Source organism: Molossus molossus, unplaced genomic scaffold (assembly GCF_014108415.1).
Source record: "Molossus molossus isolate mMolMol1 unplaced genomic scaffold, mMolMol1.p scaffold_m16_p_3, whole genome shotgun sequence".
NCBI classification, from domain to species: Eukaryota; Metazoa; Chordata; class Mammalia; order Chiroptera; family Molossidae; genus Molossus; species Molossus molossus.
The window spans coordinates 8,709,235-8,726,605 of record NW_023425366.1 but is presented as its reverse complement, the minus strand read 5'-3'; positions in this window follow the sequence as shown (position 1 = coordinate 8,726,605).

The following is a 17,371-nucleotide window of genomic DNA, read 5'->3' as shown; positions in this document are numbered from 1 at the left end:
GATTTATTGCATTGATCCATGTTTCAGTATTCTTACATTTTATGAATGCCTATTATGTCCACGTTAACGCATTGCGTTTTTTATCTTTCTAGACTGATTTTTAGGCGTTTTATCCACCCACCAAGTTCCAATCCAACACGTATTATTTTTTTAACATTTTCTATGCGCAAGCTCCTAGGCAGAAGCTTCTGTCCTTCTTTGACCTTCTGCAGTTCAATGATGTACGCGTGCCTCGTGGCCAGATCCAGCCAGCGGAGGGTGGTGCCCATCAGTAGCATCCTGCAACCGTGCCTTCTACACTAATATCCAAACTTTTCCTCTCGTTTCTTTTTCTCTTCTTATTATAAAATACATATACTTACAAAAGAGTTCATAATATATGTCTATTCTGTTTAATGACTACTTATAAAACAAACAGTTGTGTAACAGTTCAAAAAATAGAATTTGGGTAGCATCCAAGAACATTCACTGAGTTTATGGCTTCCCCCCAGTTGCAATCCTATCCCTTCACCTAAGACGTATCCACATGTCTAGCTTTGTGATATTTTGAGTATTTTCTAAGTGCAAGTTCCTTTACAAATGCTTTCTTTTAAAGTGCTTTTATAACCTATATATGCAGCCTAAACAATAGTCTGGTTTGCCTGCTTTGAACGTAATATGAATGGAATTATACTGCTGGAATTATTTTTATCATCCTTCTTTTGTTCAATATTGTGTTTGCAATGTGATCTATACAATATAGCATTTGGCTGTACTGTTTTAGTAATGATACGATACACTGTACCATTCATTCACTGTATAACTGTTTCACAACTCAGTCACGGTCCTGTGAGTGGACATTCAGGTGTTTGCAGTTTTGGTTACTATAAATAATGTTACTGTAGATATTCTTACCCATGTAAGCTGGTGCATCTGTTTACATGTTTTAGGGTAGGCACTGGCATACTTTAACGTTTCCTTAGTGAAACAACTTTTGAATTGTGATATTCAAACTTCAGAATGTAGGTGTCTTTGCAATACACTTATCAGCTGATGTTTTATGTGAAAAAAATATATTTATGTCCCCAACGTCAATGTTTTAAACAAAACAGTGTATATGGGAGTGGGCTGAGGGGAAGTCTTGAATTATATTCCAAACAGAATCATTAAATGTTAATGTTTTGAAAGGTACAGCCAGAATTAACAAAGGGCATGTACGATGGTTAATATGTGTCACTTCACGGGGGGGCGGGGTGTCCAAATATTTGATTAAGCGTTACTCTGGGCATATCTGTGAGGGCGATTCTGGAAGAGATGAACGTTTGAATATTCAGACCGAGCTGAGCAGACGGCCCTCTCCAGTGTGGGTGAACCTCAGCGGACAGAGGCTGAGTGAAGGAGAACTTGCTCTCCCCGCCTGTCTTCTAGCTGCAGGGTGGTCTTCCCCGGCCTTCAGACTCGGACGTGGACCACACCATCAGCTTGCCTAGGTTTTCAGCGGATTCCTGGGTCTTGACCACAGACCTTCAGACTTCTTAGTCTTCATAATCACGTGAGCTAATTCCATATAATAAATCATTTAAGACATGTTATAACAATTGGATATGTTATATATACCTACTTGGTTCTGTTTCTCTGGAGAAGCCAGACTAATACAGCATGTCCCTGCATACAAAGCAGCCATTTGAAATAACCATCCTAATCATTTAATGAGCATTTTAGTCAGTTCACATCTTAACATCACAGCGTGTTACTTGTATATAGAGGCATTGTACTGTGAATTAGTTATGTTTCAGAAAACCGGTTGAGGTTTTGAGTTCATCTATAACACATTATAATTTTCCTTATTTAAAATATTGAGAAATATACACTATTCTTTTTAATCCTCACCCAAGGATATTTTTCCACTGATTTTTAGATAGAGTGGAAGGGCAGAAGGGTTGGGGGTGGGGGAGAGAGAGAAACATCGATGTGAGAGACACATTGATTGGTTGCCTCCCACACCACCCTGACCTGGCCCCTTCGGTCCACAGGCTGATGCTCTAACAGCTGGGCCCAACCAGCCAGCGTGAGAAATACACTTTACATTAGCATTTACTTTTAAAATGTCTAATTTCAAAAAATAGATTTCTGTTTTTAAGTGGAGAGTGCCTAAAGTGGAAGATGCTACATGTAAAATGGAAATGTTGGGTAATAGATTGTGTGGATTCTAAACTTGGCTAGATAAAATCAATTATTTTCCAAAGGTGTGGTGCAAATATTCCCACCAGTCGTGTGTGGGATTCTGTTGCTAACATCCTCAGTGGCAGGGTAACTAAATATCCTAATTTTTGAGGAAAAGTGTTCTTTTACATTAAAATGCCAGTTATAAAACATGAAATAATTTCACAGACCCAACTGATATTAATAGATTTAGGGATAGATTATTAATTGGTGTCAGAATCATTACATAAATAGTTGGCAGGAAACTGCCCATTGGTTAATTGCTAAAGGGAAACCTCACACATCATTTTAAATCACAAGGGGAAAAGTTATCTGTACTTCAGGGGAAAAGAAAATAACTTAGTAAGAATCATTCAATTGCAGCATCACTAAGGGCTGGTTAATCATATATTATGTGCCTTTTGATATTTAATTCCACATGAAGTACACACCATTGCCTATGAATTATTCTAGGCAAAACACCTAAATTCGATTCATTAAGGCTATAATATAATGTATAATTTATAAGAAATGCAAGATATAGATTTAGAGGTTAAATGATAGACTAGCAAAGAAACCAGACCAGGCCTATGCTGCAGGAGGTAATCGGACCAGGTTTTTTAAAGAAAAGTGATTATGGTAAAAAAGAGATTGTGATTGATTACAAGAAACTCAAGGGACACAAACTCCAGATGTAAGTTGGATCCTATACTTGCTATTTGAATGGACAAACCAGCTGTGTTTGATACTTTTTGAATTAAGGGGGGAATTTTGAATATAGTCGTAGTATTAAGACCTGGAAACACAGGTATTAGGGTGGTTAGTGTGGCGGCTGTGGTGTGAAGGGTTGATTTAATTGTGTTTTTCTCATCTTCTCCAATGTGAATGTGCTGCTTTTGTAATATTTTTTAAAGATCACGCACTAGATACAAAGTTAATTTAATGGATCTGGTTTTATAATTGATTAATTTTTTTTTTCAAATCTTTATTGTTGGATGTAAAATGTATTACAGATGTTCCACATTTTTCCCCCATTGACCCCCTCCTCCCCACTCCCGCCCTCCTCCCACCTTTTCCCACACTATTGTCTGTGTCCATTGGTTATGCATATAAGTTCTTTGGTTTATTTCTTCCCACTCCCCCAACCCCTTCCCCTTTGAGGTTTGTCAGTCTAGCAATGAATTTGTACTTCTTAATCCCTTCACCTTTTTCACCCATTCCCCCAACCCCCCTCCCAACTGGCAACCAACAAAATGTTCTCTGTATCTATGAGAATGTTTCTGTTCTACCTGTTCATTTTGTTTGTAGATTCCATTGTTGATAGATGTGTATTCATTGCCATTTTGTTTGTACATACATTTTATCTTTTTCCTCAAAAAGACCCTTCATCATTTCATATAATAACGGTTTGGTAGTGATGAACTCCTTTAACTTTTTCTTGTCTGGGAAAGTTTTTATATGTCCATCGATTCTAAATGACAGCTTTGCAGGATAGAGTAATTTTGGTTGTAGGTTCTTGGTTTTCATCACTCTGAATATTTCTTGCCACTCCCTTCGGGCCTGCAAATTTTCTTTTGAGAAATCAGCTGACAGCCTAACCCTTGTAGGTAACTAGCTGCCTTTCTCTGGCTGCTTTTAATATTCTCTCTTAGTCTTGAACCTTTTGCATTTTAATGATGATGTGTCTTGGTGTGGGCCTCTTGGGGTTCATCTTGTTTGGGACTCTCTGTGCTTCCTGGACTTGTATGTCTGTTTCCTTCACCAAGTTGGGAAAGTTTTCTGCCATTATTGTTTCAAACAGGTTTTCGATTTCTTGTTCTCTCTCTTCTCCTTCTGGCACCCCCAAGATGCAAATGTTGGCACGCTTGAAGTTGTCCCAGAGGCTCCTTACACTATCCTCATTTTTTTGGATTCTTTTTTCTTTTTGCTGTTCTGATTGGGGATTTTTTGCTTCCTTATATTCCAAATCAATGGTTTGCTCCTTGGATTTACATACTCTATTATTGAAGCTGTGTAAATTATTCTTTATTTCAGTTAATGCCTCCTTTAATTCTAACTGTGTATCCATGATTTCTAACTGGTCCTTTTTTATGCTCTTGAGGCCCTCCCTAAGTTCACTGAGGTTCTCACTAAGTTCATTGAGCATCCTTATAAGCAGTATTTTGAACTCAGTGTCTGTTAGGTTGCTTATCTCCCTTTCGCTTAGTTCTTTTATTGGGGTTTTGTTCTGTTCTTTCATTTGGGACCTGTTTCTTTGTATCCTCATTTTGGCTGCCTCCCTGTGTTTGTTTCAGTGTATTAATGAGAGGTATGGGGCTCGCTGAGACCAGATGCTGCTCGTTTGAAAGAATTTAGGAAAAACCTGAAGCAGGATCCAAGACCGGCCAATCCTAGGGTTAAGCAAGTGGCAACAGCTTGGGTGGACTTGAAAGTTGGGTGGGGCGGGGCCTCAGGGAGTCAGCAGGGCGGGGCTACCAGTGTGAGCCAGGTTGCTGGAGTCCCAGATATGGAGACTGTCTGCCGCCCGGGAAGGGCTCACCAAAGGAACAAAGGCCTCTGACAGCACGTTTGTCCCCGAGGAAGCCCCATGTCCAGCCCTCGCTCCAGTGCCAAACAGCTCAGTTCTTCCCTGTGTGTCCTGGCGCCCCTGGAGCTGCCTCCCCTCCCAGCTTAGAGGGAGAGAGTCCGATAAGTCCGTGCGCGGGCCCTTTAAGGAGCTGCCTGGGGCTCCAGCCGCCTCAGCCTCCCTGAGCCTCAGTTCCCGCTGGTTTTTCCAGCCAGAAGTGATGGGGAGTCTCTTCCTGGCACTGGAACCCTGAGCGGGGCACCTGGTGTGGGACGGGGACCCCTCAGTCCTCAGGGAGGACCTTCCCAGCCGAGGTGTCCTCCTGATTTTATCCGCCACACGTGGGTGTGGGCCCGGCCCGCTGCGCCGCCACCCCTCGCGCCGCTGCCCGTCCTACCGGTCTGGATGTAGCTGTTTTGTTTTTTTTTTTAAATTCCGTAGTTGTCCGACTTCCATTCAGCTTGATTTCAGGCGGTTTTGAATGATGGTTGTTCTGTAGTTTAGTTGTAACTTTGATGTGGTTGTGGGAGGACTTGATACCGCGTTTACCTACCCGCCATCTGGACCAGAACTATAATTGATTAATTTTTAATGGGGTGTATTTCCTGGTAAAAATTAAGATATAAAAAGACAACTATTTTCTGCCAAATAATAATTCTATGCTCTATTAGCATCTTATATGCTAGATAATCTTCCAGAAATAATGATTGCCTTATGGTTATTAAAAAGACCACTTCCTCCGCAGGACCAGTTCCTCTGGAGTCGTCTTCCCTCTTGATCACATGCATTTCTAACGTGGATCTTGAAATAGGTAGAATGTGTTTTTCTCTATTCTTCTAGCATTTTATAGTTTTGGTCCTATCAATTTTATTTCTATTATATTTTATTCAGTTTATTAAAGCAGAAATAAATTGATTAAAATAAATTATGAAGAGTTGGCAATCTATAATTATGAATAGCTTTTATGCCCCATTTTATATAGTCATTTTTTTTTTTTTAGAAACATGCACCTCTTCTTTCTCATATTGTGTTTTGAAAGGCAGGATTGTAAACAAATTTGATTGCATGTTTACATTAGAAATTCTTTTGTTGATCGATTTAATCATAAAGCGAGGACAAGGTAATTTTGGAGTCAGCTGAACAAGTGGACACGAGCACTGTTGACAGAAGTGACCTGGTGATGCTGTGGGGGGCTGCCCTGTGCACTGCAGGGTGTTGAGCAGGACCCTTGGTGTCTACTACAAGACACCAGAGCACAGGCGCCGCAGCTGGGATAACCAAAGAAGTCTCCAGACACTGCCAAGGGTCCTCTGAGGGGCAAAATGCTCCCTCTGGACAGTCACTGCATTGGTGCTACTAGTCATACCGACTGTTATTAGTCTTCCTCTGTTTGTGAGTCCAGCTGAGGCCAGTCAGTGGTGCTGCTGTTGAGAAAGCTTACCCTACTCATTGAGTGTTTGGGGCTTAGCTAAGGGGCGTGTCCAGCCCCATAGAGGTGAGCGGGGGAGGGGGTCCTGGCAGGCGTGCAGGGAACCAGGAGCTGGAGTGTGAGGTACAAGTGGAGTCAACCAGGCAGAGGACACGGGGTGTCACAGGAGGTATGTGCAGAGTGCTGTGGGAACGTGGGGGAAGGAAAGTCTCATTTGGGGGGAAGTGAGGAGTGGGCAGGCACAGACCTGTGTCAAGGATGACAGGGTTGTCATGTGAACACAGGTATGTGTGGGGTGATGTTGGAAACGTTCTTGAGTTTTATATTCAAGGTGAGTTCTGTAACTCTGCCAAGAGTCATTTTTAGAAGTGATATAATTAGTCCTATAAGATAATAATAACAAAAAAGACTGCACATACCAATAATAATTAGTTTGCACAGTAGGGGGTCATCAGATTTTTAAAAAATCACATGTTTAAGAAAATTCCAGAATTCAGTTAAAATGATGAATGTATGAGGATATTTATTGCAGCTATAATTTCTAAATTTGGGGGAGTTTTCCAGATATATTTCTGTTATTGATTTCTAACTTAATTTTACTATGGGCTGAAGACATTGTATGATTTCTGTTCTTTAAAATTTGACAGTTTGTTTTATGGCCCAGAGTATAGTCTATCTTGTTGAATGTTCCATTTGTACTTGAAAAAAATATTTATTCAGATGTTAGATGGCATGTCTTATAAATGTCAATAATATGACATTATATTGACAGATTGATTGATAGTGTTGCTTATGTCTCCTATATCTTGACTGATTTCCTGTCTACTTATCTAGCAGTTACTGAGAAGTGTCAAGCTATAATTGTAGATTTATCGTTTTCTTCTCTCAGGACTATCAGTTTTTCTTTTATGTATGTCAAAGTTGTATTGTTAGGGGTGTACACATTTAGAATTGTTAGGTCTTGGAGAACTGACCCAGTTATTATTATCTAATTTTCCTCTTAATTGTTTATAACATTCTTGTTCTGAAGTAACTTTGTGTAATATTATAGCCACTGCAACTTTCTTCTTTTGATGTTAGCGTGGTATATCTTTTCTTGACATTTTACTTGTAACCTATTTATGCTTTTCTATTAAGGGGGTTTATTATAAATAGCATATACTGCCCTGGCCAGTTTGGCTCAGCGGTTAGAGCGTCGGCCTGCGGTCCGGAGAGACCCGGGTTTGGTTCCCGCTAAGGGCACGTACTTCGGTTGCAGTTTGTCCCCGGCCCTGGCTGGTCGTGCGGGTGGCAGCCACTCGATGTGTCCCTTTCACATCGATGTTTCTCTCTCTCTCTCCCTTCCTCTCTCTCCCTCCCACTCTATCTGTACAAAAAATGGAAAAAAATATCCTCGGTTGAGGATTTTAAATAGCATATACTTTTAAAAAGTTAATCTGATAATCTCTGTTTTTAATTGGTATATTTGGATCAACACAATTTGTCATAATCGATATGGTTGGATTAATTCTATAATCTTGCTTTCTATTTGTTTTATCTGTTCATGTCTTTATCTTCCTTTTCTGTTTTCTTTTGGTTACTTGAGGATTTTTCTTAATGCTTGTGTTTTATCCTCACTATTGACTTATTATTTATATTTAAATTTTTTTTTAGTCTTGCCCTAGGGTTTACAATGTATATCTTCAGTTAATCAGAGTATGCCTTCAAGTGATATTCTGCTTCACGTGTAGAGTTTGGTTTTCTTTAACAGTGTCCAATTACAGCCGCCGATTACGCCGTGGAAAATTCTGAACAGTGCACACCTCAGACTGCGTCTAGCGAATGCTTAGTGACTGCCTCGGGAAGAAGAGAGCCCTGATTTGTAGTGTTTGATGATTTCTGTGACTCAGCCACCCCACCACGGCCAATGTTAGGCTACCACTGTGCCGTCGCCGAATGTGGAGTTAGGAAGAAACGAGCACAGTCATTTCATTGAGCCGCTGCAAGCAGCTTCTGGCACAGGCTGCTGAGCCCAGAACGTGCCCTGGTGTTGCTAAGACATGTCTTTGGCTCTTGGTTGCTACTCGTATTCCCAGGACCTAAAATTTTAAATCCTCAGGCTTTCCAGTATCCAAGGAGTCTGCACGTGTCACCCTTTTGCAAGTTTATCTTCTCTTACTGATAAAAATGACCATGTCCCCTTCATAGGATTTTTTTTTCTGCCTTCAAAAATACCACCAGAGGCTGCCATACCCCAATTTGTATGAACTGTACCTGAATCAATCTAAAGACAAAACCGAACAAGGAGATGCTTCCAGTCGTTCTGCAGATGGAGGTCCTTGGTGACAGGAAGCCGGGAGTCGCTGTCCTACACCCGGCTCAGAGCAGGGGAAAGACCCTGGGAGGCCGAGAGCGGCTTTCGCACGTTTTCTTGCTGAGAGAATGAATCATTGATCAATACAGGTTAGCAGGGGTCTGTGTTCAAGGATCTAAGAATAGCTGCCTTGGAGCTCACTGCTAACCAGTTAGGGCTCTCCCGCTGGGAGTCAAGTGGTGACCCCGATGAGATGAGATCATAAGTTGTTATTTACACCAGGCTTGGGAACAAATACGGAACATTTAGTGCTTTCTGGGAGAGTCGTTTTGAGACAGTCTTAACAGTGTTTCAATTCCAATGTCTCTCTATAGAATGGAGAGTCCAAATTACTCATGGTTAACTTCTCTGCAACTTCAAAAAAAGTTTCCTCGTGGGGTGTATGCTGGATAGAAAATTACAGAAGCTAATGCTCCATTCGGTTGACTGAGGACTCGAATGCTAAGAGACCAGGAAGGGTCATGAAGAGGCCACAGTGTATGTGCACGATAACATTTTGAGTAATGGTGAACTTGACTGAGCAGACTTAGGCTAGTACTTTCTTGTGTTATCTTTTCTCCACATTCCAGGATGAAAATAGTAAAAAGGAAATCGAAAGATTCTCAAAGCTAATTTCTCACTTCTTACTCCCTTTTCTGTAATCTCCATGTAGCACCCCATCACCAATTTATCAGCATTCTTCTAGAGGGGCAAATTGGAAAATAAAACACATCTTTATGATAGATGAAAGCATACAGGCAGAATTTGTAAATCATTTAAATACCTTAGAGATGGTGATTCCAAAACATTCCTTAGAGAACTACTGTTGCTATTAATTACCTTTACAGCTAAGAAAGTCAGACATTTCCCCCCCAAATATATGCTTTTCTTTTTCTGTGAGTTAGAGAAGACTAACTTTGATTTATCCTAATAACAACATCTTAAATACAAGAGAACGAGTTTAAGTTACACTATAGTTACCCCCCCCCCCTTTTTTCTTGCAAACCATGTATTTTTCAGAGATGAGAGAAGTGAAATACTCATTAGCAGAATGCAAGCCTGGCCGGTGTGGCTCAGTGTTGAACCATGTACCAAGAGGTGGCCAGTTTGATCCCCAGTCAGGGCCAGATGCTCCAGTGTGGGGCATGGAGGAGGTGGCTAATCAATGTTCTCTCTCATCCATGTTTCTATCTCTCTCCCCTTCTTTCTTTCTCTCTCTCTCTAAAAAATCAAACAAGAGCCCAGCCAGTGTGGCTCAGTGATTGAGCATTGACCCATGCACCAGGAGGTGGCCGGTTCGATTCCCAGCCAGGGCACATGCCCAGGTTGTGGGCCAAATCCCCAGTGGGGGGGCATACAGGAGGTGACCAATTGATGTTCTCTCTCATCAAGGTTTCTATCTCTCTCTCCCTCTCCCTTCCTCTCTCTCTAAAAATATTAATAAAGAAAACAAAATTTAAATCAATAAAGAAAAATAAATAAAAAATTAGCAGAAAGTAGTTGACATAAATAGAACAGAAAAATTAGGCATAACCCCAACACACAGAGAGAAATACTGTTGACACTCATAGTATTTTATCTGCATCTTTTTATGGACAAAAATATTTTTAAAAATTGGAATTGTACTGTATATACAGTTTTAAATACTAACATTTCCACCTTGTATATATAAAAGAGTCTTTTCCTGTCCTATAAAACATGTTGACTCTCTAGTTATTATTTGCTGAGTCATATCTTATCATATGGATGCTTCAAGAATTTTATCAATACAGTTCTCTTTACTATAAATTCAAAATTCATTATCTATAGTCCCTTGTCTACTATAATTTCAAATCCAGACAGCTGTGAAAAGAAAAGTGTTTTTATAACTCATTTGAGGGCACCTGAGCTGACTTGATCTAATTTGGTGACAAGACTCACCTAAACTGATATAAGGCTATTCACGATCTATATTTATCTCACTTAAAGTGAGATATTTCACAGCATAAACACTAATGGATTATAGGCTGTTTCCCCAAACCCTCAGGTTTAATCTATGTATTCTAAAGCCCCAAAAATGATGAATTAAAAAAATTCCTTTCTAAAGGTTTCAGATCTGAGATTATAGATATGTTTTAGATTTTTTTGTTTTCATTAATAATATTGCAATGAGCATTCGTGTGTTCACATTTTTTGTGTACTGTACTTTGTATCATTTCCATGGGGGCACCCTTTACTAAAGAAAAAAGAAATCGCCCTGGCCAATTTGGCTCAGTCGTTAGAGCATTGGCCTGTGGACCGGAGAGTCCTGGGTTCGGTTCCCGCTAAGGGCATGTGCCTTGGTTGTCGTTTGTCCCTGGCACTGGTTGGGTGCCAGTGTGGGTGGTGATCAGTTGATGTGTCTCTCTCACATTGATGTTTCTCTCTCTCTCTTCCCCCCTCTCTTCCTCCCGCTCTGTCTGAAGATAAATGCAAAAAAAAATGTCCTCGAGTGAGCATAAAAAAAAAAATCTGTGAACATTATTATGTCTCATGTTTTTTGATTATTTCCCTGAAAACTTTACCACCAGCAATGTTTAAGACTCTCAGCCTGTGGTATCCTCACTTGGCTTAGTAATTAAAAATTGTATTAATTCAGTATTTTTAAAGATAAATTGTACTACTTTAGTGTGTAGTCAGTCCTTTGTTCGTTTTTCTATTAGGTTGCTAGTATTTTTCTTAATACTTTATTATTTGTTGTTGTTGTTTTGGTTAACCCTCACCCAAGAATATTTTTCATTGATTTTTTTAGAGTGGAAGGGAGGGAGAGAGAGAGAAAAAAACATCAATGTGAGAGAGACACATCGATTGACTGCCCCTGCGTGACCCCAACCAGGGCTGGGATTTGGACCTGCAACTCAGACACATACCCTTGGCTGGGAATTGAACCCGAGACCCTTCAGTCCATGGGCCGATGCTCTAACCATTGAACCAAACCAGCCAGGGCAATAATTTATTTGTTTTATAAAACTTAATTAATTCCCTTTCTAATGTTATTCATGCCAAATATTATTCTAACTTCCTATTAATTTGTGATATTTCATATAGTCAAATTTATTGATTTTGTAATTATGTATTTTATTTATTTTTATTTATTTATTTTATTTTTTTGTGGTACGTGCCCCTAATGGGAACTGAACCCAGGACTCTCTGGTCCGCAGGCCGACGCTCAACTGCTGAGCCAAACTGGCCAGGGCTATGTATTTTATTTTTAAAAGTAATATTTCCAGTATACAACATACTTTGTATTGTTTGTATAACATGCATTAACCTAAATGAATATATAATTAATATGGTCTATAGCTTGATTTTTGTCTATTTACCAGAATCCAAAGGAGGGAGTATTAGAAACTTCTAATTCTACCATTTCTTTAGTGCATTCTAATTTTCACACTTGATATTATGAGAGAACATTATCCAGTACAAAAATATTTTTAATGATACACATATTTTATTATTAGTTGAAATATCTAGCAATATAAAGTGATCCTCCTTATATAATTTAATTATTTACCTTGATTTTTTTCTTTCTTAAAAAACTGATCTTTATTGTTGAAAGTATTACAGATGTCCCCCTTTCCCCCTCATTGAACTCCTCCTCCCTGCTCCCGTCCCCCTTCTGCCTTCCACACACTATTGTCTGTGTACATAGGTTATGCATATATGGATATGGTCTTTGGTTTATCTCTTCCCATTTCCTCCCCCTTTCCCTCTGAGGTTCATCAGTCTAACAACCAATTTGTACTTCTTAATCCCTCACTTTTTTCACCCAAACCCCCTGGCAACCAACAGAAAGTTATCTGTATCTATGAGTACTGTTTCTGTTCTGCTTGTACATTTTGTTTGTAGATTCAATTGTTGATAGATATGTATATATTGCCATTTTATTGTTTATATTTTTGTTCTTCTTCAAGAAGACCCTTCAGTATTTCATATAATACTGGTTTGGTGGTGATGAACTCCTTTAGCTTTGTCTTGTCTGGGAAACTCTTTATATGTCCATCAATTCTAAATGATAGCTTTGCAGAATAGAATAATCTTGGTTGTAGGTTCTTGCTTTTCATCACTTCGAATATTTCTTGCCACTTTCTTCTGGCCTGCAAAGTTTCTTTTGAGAAATCAGCTGACAGTCTTATGGGAGCTCCCTTGTAGGTAACTAACTGATTTTCTCTTGCTACTATTAAGATTCCCTCTTTGTTTCTAACTTTTTGCATTTTGATTTTGATATGTCTTGGTGTGGGCCTCTTTGGGTTCATCTTGTTTGGAACTCTCTGTGCTTCCTGGACTTGTATGTGTGTTTCCTTCACCAAGTTAGGGAAGTTTTCTGTCATTATTTTTTCAAATAGGTTTTCAATTTCTTGCTCTTTCTTTTCTTTTTCCAGCACCCCATAATGCGAATGTTGGTATGCTTGAAATTGTCCCAGAGGCTCCTTATACTATCTTCCTTTTTTTTTTTTTTTAATTCTTTTTTCTTTTTGCTGTTCTGATTGGGTGTTTTTTGCTTCCTTATATTCCAAATCGATGATTTGCTTCTCAGCTTCACCTACTCTACTATTGATTCCCTGTAAATTATTCTTTATTTCAGTTAGTGCATCCTTCATTTCTGACTGGTCCTTTTCATGTTGTTGATGTTCTCACTAAGTTCCTTGGAGTTTTCATTAAGTTCCTTGAAGTTCTCACTAAGTTACTTGAGCATCCTTATAACCAGTGTTTTGAACTCTGAATCTGTTAGATTGCTAATCTCCATTTTGTTTAGTTCTTTTCCTGGAGTTTCTTTCTGTTCTTTCATTTGGGACATGTTTCTTTGTCTCCTAATTTTGGCTGCCCCCTTGTGCTTGTTTCTGTGTATTAGGTAGAGTTGTTATGACTCCTAGTCTTCGTAGGGTGGCCTATCGTAGTAGATGTCCTCCTGTAGGGTCCAGTGGGACAGCCTCCCTGATCACCCCAGCTGGGCCCTCGAGGTACACCCCTCATGTGGACTGTATATCCTTCTGTTGGAATTGAGTCTTGATTGTTGTTGGCACATCAGTGGGAGGGATTTACTCAAGCCGATCAGCTGCCAGGACTGGCTGTGCCAACTGACCTGTGACCTCTGACTCCCTTGGAGGATCAGCTGTTCAGGGGACCACCACAAAGTGCAAGACTTACTTCAGCAGGGCCCTGGTACCTACTGAGTCCACTCCTCGAGTGTGTTGCTTGTAGAGGTGGTTGGGTAGTGGTGCTTTAGTGTGATCTGAAGCTGTCCCCTGGGTGTGCTAGATCTGGAGCAAGGTCAGACATTGCCTGTGTTCTACCCAGGATCACTATGCATAAGCTATAAAGCTATCTGTAGGTGGCTGCTTCTTGTGCTGGGCTTAGAGGTGCCCAGCAAAGCCAACCTGTGAACCAAGACTGGCTGCTTCTAGTGTCAGTCCTGTGGCCACTTAGGGAGAGGTGTAGGGTTCGCTGAGGCCAGATGCTGCTTGTTTGAGAGAATTTAGGAAAATCTGAATCAGGAGCCAAGATAGGCCAATCCTGTGGTAAAGCCATTGGAAACAGCTTGGGTGGGGCAGGGCCTCAGGGAAACACCAGGGCGGGGGTGGGGAACAGTGTGAGTCAGGTTGCTGGAGTTTCAGATATGGAGGCTGTCTGCCTGCCTTGTGAGGGAAGGGCTCAGCAAAGAAAAAATGGCCTCTGACAGCACATCTGTCTGGGAGAAGGTTGACTCTCCAGCTTTCACCCCAATGCCAAACGACTCAGTTCTTCCTGGTATATCTCTGGTGCCTTTCAAGCTGCCTCCCCCATGCTGGAGCCTAGAGGGAGCAAGTCTGAGTAAGTCCATGTGCGGGCCCTTTAAGAGGAACGGCCTGGGGCTCCAATAGCCTCAGCCTCCCTCAGCCTCAATTCCCACTGGTTTCAGAGCCAGAAGTTATGGGGACTTCTCTTCCTGGCACTGGAACCTTGAACTGGGAGCCTGGTGTGGGAGGGGGACCCTTTGTCCTCAAGGAGGACCTTCCCAGCTGAGGGGGTCCCTCCTGATTTTTATCCGGACACGTGAGTGTGGGACCAGCCCAAATGAGCCCCCACCCCTCCTCCAGTCTTGATGTGGCTGCTGCTTTAACCTTGTAGTTGTAGGACTTCCATTCAGCTGGATTTCAGGCGGTTCTGAATGACGGTTGTTCTGTAGTTTAGTTGTAATTTTGATGTGGTTGTGGAAGGAGGCAAGTACCGCGTTACCTACGCTGCCATCTTGACTGGAAGTCCTCTATCTTGATTTTTCCTTTGACCAATTTTATTATTGCCACTTTTATTTCTTTTTATTTGCCCTGTTCTATATATCTTGGCCTATACTTATTTTTCAAACTTATTTCTGCCATTTTGTTTTATTTTCTTTAGCTAAACTGATTTTATGATGTAGAATTTAAGCTATTTAGATTCATTGTTGCAATTGGTATATCTGTTCTGTTGTATTTCTATGATTGTTTTGTTAATTTTTTCATATTTCTCTTTTTTATGTCTTTTTCAATTTCATAAGTTTCCCTAGTATCTGGAATGGTAAATGCCGTATTTTAAAACTTTGCTAGTGTGATATATTTTTAGTTTGTATCTAATTGTCAAACTCAATAATTAAACAATTATTTGAGTTCCCATGATTTAAATTTCATAACTTAACCCACTTTACCTTTTCTCTATCATATCTCTCTCTCTATTTTGTTTATATAATTTAATGTATTATTTTTATATTGTAGCCTAGCAGAAAAGAGGTAGTAAACAAACAAAAGCAAATTAGATAATGTGGTATTACCACCCACTGTGATTCCCAAATTTTGTCCATGTGCTTTGTCATTGAATTTAACAATAAGTTGTCCATCAATTTTAGTTTTCAGTATTGTTATGATTTTATATTGTCCTGTATTTTACTTTGCAGATGGAAGAAATGATTTAAAATTAAAAATGATTTAGTCAATCTGATAACATTATCCAGACACAAAGTGGAACCTTTTAAATTAACTTCTATGAAGTCTAAAGTAATCATCTCAATGGCTATTAATGAACTCTCTAGAGCTCAAAGAATAATATTATCTGTGGCAAGATTTGGGGGGGTAGTTCAGCTTGGGTGGTGGTCATTTGTGGTAGTTGGACAGGCATTTAATCTTGCATTACAAGACCATCAGAGCTTACTCTCTTAAGGCTAATTTACTCTTGGCCTTTGGATCATCATTTCTGAGAGGATGTCATGAGAACTTCCTGTAGGTCAGAGACAACCCCATGTTTTTCTTCCCCTGTTCTTCCTTCGCTGTAGAGCAGTAGTGCCCTGGCCAGACGAGGATTTCAGGCAGTTCTGAAATGACGGTTGTTCTGTAGTTTAGTTGTAATTTTGATGTGGTTGTGGAAGGAGGCGAGTACCGCGTTACCTACGCTGCCATCTTGACTGGAAGGTATGAAGATACGTGAACCTGTGTTGCTAGGCTGAAGTGCAGGTAACTAAGTGGCTCTTATTTTCCCTGTGATCTTCTCTAATCTTCTAAATCTCTGTTCATGGGAAGATTAGCTCTGGGTGATGGCACTCATCTTGCTTGCCCAGCTTTCTTCCCAAGCATGCAAACCCTATGTTCCTGACGGTTTGAGACCCTGAGCTGGTTGAAGGGATTTCTATTCTTGAAATGTGTTTTGCAAGACAAGGATGCCCACTTTCACCACTCATTTAACACAGTACTGGAAGTCTTAGCCACAGCAATCAGACAGAAAGAAAAAATAAAAGGAATCCAAATTAGAAAGGAGGAAGTGAAACTGTCATTATTCGCAGATGACATGATATTATACATAGAAAACCCCAAAGACTCCATCAAAAATTTACTGGGCTTAATAAACGAATTTGGCAAAGTAGCAGGATATAAAATTAATGTCAGGAAATCGATGGTATTCTTATACACCAATGATGAACTCACAGAAAGAGAAACTAAAAAATCCCATTGTGGCAAAAAATTAAGATACCTAGGAATAAATTTAATCAAAGAAATAAAGGACCTATTCACAGAAAACTATAGGACATTGAAAAAAGAAATAGAGTAAGATATAAAAAAGTGGAAGCACATACCTTGTTCATGGATTGGAAGAATTAACATCATTAAAATGTCCATACTACCCAAAGCAATCTATAGATTCAATGCAATCCTCATCAAAATACCAATGACATACTTCACAGAACTAGAACAAATACTTCAAAAGTTCATATGGAACCAAAAAAGACCCCAAATAGCCACAGCAATCTTGAAAAAGAAGGACAAAGTAGGCAGGATCACATTACCAGATTTCAAGTTATACTATAAAGCCACTATAATCAAAACAGCCTGGTACTGGCACAAGAACAGGCAGATAGATCAATGGAACAGAATAGAGAACCCAGAAATAGACCCAAGACAATATGCTCAATTAATATTTGACAAAGGAGGCAAAAACATACAATGGAATAAAGACAGCCTCTTTAATAATTGGTGTTGGGAAAATTGGACAGCTACATGCAAAAAAATGAAACTAGACCATCAACTTACACCATACACAAGAATAAACTCAAAATGGATAAAAGACATAAATGTGACTCACGAATCCATAAAAATCCTAGAAGAAAATGCAGGCAACAAAATTTCGGACATTATACACAGCAGAATTTTCACTGATACATCACCTAAGGCAACAGAAACAAAGGAGAAAATGAACACATGGGACTACATCAAACTCAAAAGCTTCTGCACAGCAAAAGATACAATCATCAAAATGGAAAGGCAACCCACTCCATGGGAGAGCATCATTGCCAATGATACATCAGATAAGGGGTTAATTTCCAAAATATATAGAGTGCTCATAC